Source organism: Tinamus guttatus, unplaced genomic scaffold, assembly GCF_059628265.1.
Source record: "Tinamus guttatus ecotype Peru unplaced genomic scaffold, ASM5962826v1 Tinamus_guttatus_pri_ptg001749l, whole genome shotgun sequence".
NCBI lineage: Eukaryota > Metazoa > Chordata > Aves > Tinamiformes > Tinamidae > Tinamus > Tinamus guttatus.
In genome coordinates this window covers 6,648-12,738 of record NW_028290283.1, presented here as the reverse complement: position 1 = coordinate 12,738, position 6,091 = coordinate 6,648, and the positions used below count along the sequence as shown (strand labels likewise).

Here is a 6,091-nt window from a genome sequence, read left to right as displayed (position 1 = left end):
GGTTTGACCCCCCCCATATGAGCAGGACCCTGGAAGCGGGGGGCGGAAACGACACCCCCCAAGACACCCCCGAACCCCCCCCGAGACACCCCTGAACCCCCCCCCTTACAGAGAGGGCACATGGGGGGGAGGGGCCCCGGTGGGGGGGTTGTTCCAGAAGGGGGGTTCGGGGGGGTCCTGGAGGGGGGTTGTTGTGGGGATGGGGTCCCCAGGGGAGGATTTCGGGGGGGGTCCCGGGGTTCCCCCCCCCCGCACCGTGTGCAGCAGCCGCAGGTGGCGCCGCCGCCGCCCCCCCCGCTCACTCAGGGCCTCCTGGTGCCGCCGCAGCCGCTGCCGCAGCCCGGCCAGGAGCCGCCGCGCTGGGGGGGGCACGGGGGGGTCACTGCAGCCCCCTGCCCCCCCAGGGACCCGCCATCACCCCTGCCCCTCCCCCAACCCCGGGACCCCCCCCCGACTCCCGGGATCCCCCCTGCGACCCCCCCCGCAATGTCCCTGGGGCTTCCCCGAACGGCCCCCCCCACTGAGACCCCCCCATGTGACCCCCGGGACCCCCCCATGTGACCCCCCGGGACCCCCTCATGTGACCCCTAAGACCCTGCGACCCCCGGGACCACCCCATGTGACCCCTGCAACCCCCCATGTGACCCCTGGGACTCCCCATGTGACCCCTGAGACCCCCCCCCATGTGATCCCTGCGACCCCCCATGTGACCCCTGGGACCCCCCCCCATGTGATCCCTGCGACCCCCCCATGTGACCCCCGGATCCCCCCATGTGACCCCTGGGACCCCCCATGTGACCCCTGAGACCCCCCATGTGACCCCTGGGACTCCCCATGTGACCCCTGAGACCCCCCCCCATGTGATCCCTGCGACTCCCCCATGTGACCCTTGAGACCCCCCCCATGACCCCTGAGACCCCCCCGTGACCCCTGGGACCCCTCAGGGACCCCCCAGCCCCCAGTGCCCCCCCCAGGGCCCCCCCCGCACTGGGGCTGTCCGGGGGGGTCTCCAGCTGCTCCAGCTCCTCCTGCTGCCTCTGCAGCTGGGCCTGGGTCTCCTGCAGCTCCTCCCTGGGGGGACAGCGGGGACATGGGGACAGTGCCACCCGTGTCCCCTCCCCGGCAAGGGGGGTGCCCCCCCCCGCACTCACAGATGCTGCTCCAGCTCCTGCCTCAGCTCCAGTACCTGGCGGGGGGAAGAGGGTGAGAGACCCCCCCAAATTGGGGAAAAAACCTGGGATCCCCCCTAAAAAAAATGGGACCCCCCTCAAAAAAAAGCTCTGGGACCCCCCAAAGCCTCAGACCTGCCCCCACCTCAAGAGCCGCCCCCGTGGAAAATGGGAGCCTCCCCCAAAACGGTACCCCCCCAAAATGTGGGACCCTCCCCCCAAAACGAGGGACCCTCCCCAAGGCCTGGGACCCACCCCCAAAAAATGGGACTGTCCCCAAAATACGGGACCCCCCCCCCCCAGGAAGCCTTCACTGAGGGGACCCTTCCAGGGGAGAACAGGGACCCCCCCCATTGGGGACGAACTGGGGACATGTTGGGGACAGCGCCCCCCCCCCCCCGCAACGTCCCCACTCACGTCCTCGAGGTCCCCCCGTGTCCCCAGCGCCACGAGCAGCTCGGTCACCTCCTGCCTGTCACCGTGGGGACACCTGGGGGGACGTCGTGGAGGGGAACTGGGCGGGGGGGGGACAACAGTGTCACACGGGCATTGGGAACAAGGGGGCTATGGGGGACGCTGGGGACATCGGCCATGGGGGGACACTAGGGCCGGGGACACCCACATTGGGGTGACACTGAAGGGATGTTGGGGCCGAGACCATTAAGAATCTGGGGTGACACTGGCCATAGGGTGACACTAAAGGGACGTGGGGGACATTGGTGCTAAAGTGTCGCTGAAGCCACGTTAGGGACCGAAGCCACTAAGACCAAGGGCTGACGCTGGCCGCGGGGTGGCACTAAAGGGACACTGGCGGCTGAAGGGATTCAGGACACGCGGTGACATTGGCCATGGGGGGGGGCACATGGGGCTGAGGACGTGTGTGCCCCCCCCCCCCAGACCACCCTGTGCCCCTGTGACGAGCTGGGGCGGTCTCAGCCCCCCCTCCGCCCCCGCGGTCCCCGGTCCCCTGTCACCCACCTGAGCGGTCCCAGGTCGTCGGCAGGTGACGGCTCCTTGACCTGCAGCATCTCTTTGGGGGGGGGTGTCCTTGGACATCCCCCCAAAACATTGGGAAACCCCCAAAATCCGCGGGGGGGGGGACAGGTCCAGCACCCTGAACCCCTCCTGCCACCCACTGCCCCCCCCATCGCCACCATCGTCACCTCCCACGGAGCCCCCCCCCCCCGGGGGTCCCGCCCCCCCGGACGCACCCGCTCTGCGGCGCCGCCCGCTCTGCGGCTCCTCGGGGGCCTCGCGCTGCTCCAGCCGCTGCGGGGGGAAGGGGGGGTCACACGGAGGGGCCCAGGCGTCCGGCGGGGGGGGGGGGGGGGGCTCCACCCCCTTCTCTCGGCGCAGGGCCCCGTGGCGCCCCCGCCCGGCTGCCACCTGAGGGCGGGGCTTCGGCATGGACACGCCCCCGAGAGGGTGAACACGCCCCTAGAGCGATAGCCCCGCCCCCAGCCCCACCCTCCGCCCCCCGCCCTGCCCCGACGCCTTCTCCCCCCGCCACTCTCTCCTAGGTTTGGCCCCGCCCCTCAGTTCCAGGCCCCGCCCTATTGCGGTTAAGCCCGCCCCTTCACAGCCAGCCACGCCCACCTACACAGACACGCCCCTCACACACCCCTAACTCCCCCTTTGCACCTGCCTGGGCTTGGCCCCGCCCTTCAGCTCCAGGCCCCGCCCCGTTGCGGCTAGCCCCACCCCTTCGCAATGAGACCCGCCCACCTGCGCAGCCCCGCCCCTCGCTTTGATCAAGTCCCCGCCCCCAAGAGGGAGGGGGCGGGGGGGAGTAGGACCCTCTTCCCCCCCCCGCCGTTGGGAGTCGCCCCTCCCTCAGCCCCCCCAGAGGCAAAAGGGGGGGGCCCAAGAAGGGTGTTGGGGGGGGGGGTCACACGGGGGGCGGGGTCTCCCGGGGAGGCCCCGCCCCCTCCGCCCTGCCCAGGCGCTGGGGGGGGCCCGGTACCGGCGCCCCCCCACCCTTACCCACGGGATCAGCGGCCCGCCCGCGTCCGCCCGCCCGGCCGCCATGATTCCGCCCCGCCGTCCGCCCGGGCAGCGAGGCGGTGGCCAGAGCGGCGTGCGCCTGCCCGGCCACGCCCCCTCCCTCCCGCCGCCATCTTGGAGCCCCTCCCCGGCGGCGGGTGCGGCGCGCTGGTGCGCGTGGAAGACCCGCCTCTATGGCGGGACGGTCCTCCCGGCATCCTTCCATCCTCCGTTCCGTCCCTCCATCGCCTTCCCCATCCTTCTCTCCCGTTCCTTCCTCTCCACTCCTCCTTCCTTCCATTTCTCCCCCTTTTCCCCCATTTCCCGTTCCCTCCATCCCGCTCTCCCGGTGCCCCATCCCTTCTCGCTATTTTCCCTCCCTCGCCTATGTCCCCCCCGTCCCGTTTCCACCTCCCACTCCCGTTGTCTTCTCCTTTTACCCGTTCTCCCTTCTCCCTCTTTTCCTGTTTCTTTCCCTTTATTTTCCCTCCCCGCCAGGAAAGGGGGGAAGGGAAGGGGGAGGGGACTCGCGCGTCCCCCCCCGGGGGCCGCTCCCCGCCGGGACCGCGGGCGGCGCCGCCGCTGACTCAGCGCCGCGTCACCGTCTGCAGCCGCGGGCCCCTTCCCCCCGCCCCTCCCGCCGCGTCGGGCCCGGCCCGGAGACGCCCCGGCGGGACCCGGGAGCAGCCGCCGCGGTCACGGCGGGGTCAGCGGGGGGGGCGACGGGACCGGCCCCCCAGCGGCTCCGTGCCGGGAAGGGCCCCGGGGCAGCCCCGCCGGCTGGGAAGAGGAGGCCGCCAGCACCGAGGGGGGAACTCCCGGTCTACGGGGAACGCGCAGGGTCATTTCGCTCTATTGAACGGGGGAGGCGGGGGGTCTTGGGAGCGACCCTACGGCGGCCACGCAGGGTCAATTCCCTCTATTGGGGGGGTGTCCAGACGCCCCTATGGGGGCTGCAAAGGGTCAATCCTCGCCATGGGGGGGTCCGCGTCCTCCTAACGGGGGCCGCGCGGGGCCAATTTAGTCTATGGGAGGGGGTCCGGCCGCCCTTACGGGGGCCGCGCGGGGTCATCCTGCCCTACGGCGGTCGGGCAGGGTCTCAACTCCCCGACCCCGGCACGCGCTCAGGGTCAGGTGCCCCTCTCTGCCCCCGGGGCTGGGATTGGCTGCGCCGCCCCCGTGACGTCAGCAACGACCCCGGCGACTCCGGTTGCTTCACCAAAATGGCGGCCCCGCCCGCCGGGAGCCGGTAATCGAGGGGGGTCGCCATGGTAACGCCTTCCCCACCCGGTGGCACTTCCCGTTCCGGGGGCGGAGCCCAAGGGTCCCGGGGGCGCCTCTGGGCCCCCCCCGGTGCCCCCTTGAGCCCCCCCCAACCCTCCCAGCAGCCCCTGGGGCAGCGGCAGGATGCGGGGAGGGGGGAGCCGGCGCCTGGGCCCGCCCCCCCACCGAAAGCAGCGGCCGTTGGGGCCGCGGTGACGGGAAGCGAGAGGCGCCGCCGGGGGGGCGCCCCGGAGGGCCCAGGCGTCCGGGGCTGCCTCTCCCCCCACCGCTTCCTGCTCCCACCGCTTCCTGCTGCAGCTGGGGGGGCCCAGGCGTCCGGGGGCCCCTTCCCCCCTCCAGGCCTCAGTTTCGCCCATGGGGTGAAGGGCTGTGGCCAGGGCTGTGGCCTGGACCCCGGCCCTGACTCAGGGCTTATTTATAGGGAAGGAGAAGTCGGGAGGGAAAAACAAGAGGGCCCAAAATCCCCTAAAATCCAGGCCGGGGGAGGCGCCCAGATGCCTGGGCCCTCCCTGGGGACAGCCGGGTGGGGGGTGCCCGGACGCCTGGGCCCCCCCGGGAAATCCCCCTGCTGCCAACCAGGTGCAGCGACGGTCGGCGTGGCAGCAGGGACGAGGTGTGACACCCGGGACACGGAGCCAGCCGGGACACGGATGGACACGGCGCACGTATGGACACAGGGCGCAGATCTATATGGGACACAGAGCTACGTGTGTCGTAGACTCGTGTGTGATATGGAGCCACGTGCAACATGGACACACGCACTTAAGAGACACGTGTGCCGTGTGGCACACGCAACACGCACCCCCATGTAGCATGGATGCACGTATGGCACCTCCCCACATGCGACACGGACCCACATGTGGCACCCCCCGCTTAACGTGGCCCCACGTGCGACACGGAGCAACGCGCAGCACGAGGAGGCGGCAGCCCCCTCCCGTTAGCTGAGCGGCCGTGCAGCCGCGTGGGCGAGCGCGCGGCTGCGCGTGCACAAGTGGAAGCGCGCGGATGCTGCCCCCCCCGGCGTGTTTGCACACGCGTGTGCATTCCTGCCCCGTGCGCGGTGGCGGCGCCGCCCAGCACGCTGGGACAGGGCCCCCACCCGCCCCGCCCGGACGCCTGGGCCCCTCGGCAGGAAGAGGGGGGCACATGGAGCCCGTGGGAAACCCGTGTGGATCCTGTGTGGATCCATGTGGATCCCGTGTTATCCCACACGGATCCCAGCTGTGGTGGGGGCGGCTCTATGCAGCCAGTGCTCCCATGTTGATCTCATGCAGATTCCATGTGGATCCCAGTTTTCCGGGGATCCCATATGGATCCCATGTGGATCCCGGCACCCCTCCCCTCCCCCCGTGCCCCGCGCTGCCCGCGGGGGTCGCCCCGCCCCCTCCCGCCAGGGGGCGTGGCCCGAGCGCGGGGGCGTGGCCGGCGCCCGGGCATCGCCGAGCGGGGGGGCGCGGCCTCGGCCGCCGGGGGGCGTGGCCTCGCGGCCACCCAGCCAATGGCGCGGCGCTTCCGCCGCGCGCTCGCTATAAGGCGCGGCGCGGGCCGGCGCGGCGGAGCTGGGCGGTCGAGCGCGGGTTCGAGTCCTGGTGTCGGCACCTGCAGCCCGTCCAAGGCGCCCGTTCCCCCTCCGAGGCGGCCGCATGTGCACGGCC

The 6,091-nt window shown here is 72.0% G+C and overlaps 1 long non-coding RNA gene across 1 annotated transcript; it reads right to left on the bottom strand.

Moving 5' to 3' along the window:
- Positions 1 to 251: 251 nt before the first annotated feature.
- Positions 252 to 1,167, bottom strand: LOC148590095 (uncharacterized). Its single transcript, XR_015914366.1, has 3 exons — positions 1,152 to 1,167; positions 989 to 1,071; positions 252 to 359 (listed from the first exon to the last, which is right to left on the bottom strand). It is a non-coding gene; the product is annotated as an uncharacterized LOC148590095 (long non-coding RNA).
- Between the last annotated feature and the right edge of the window lie 4,924 nt (positions 1,168 to 6,091).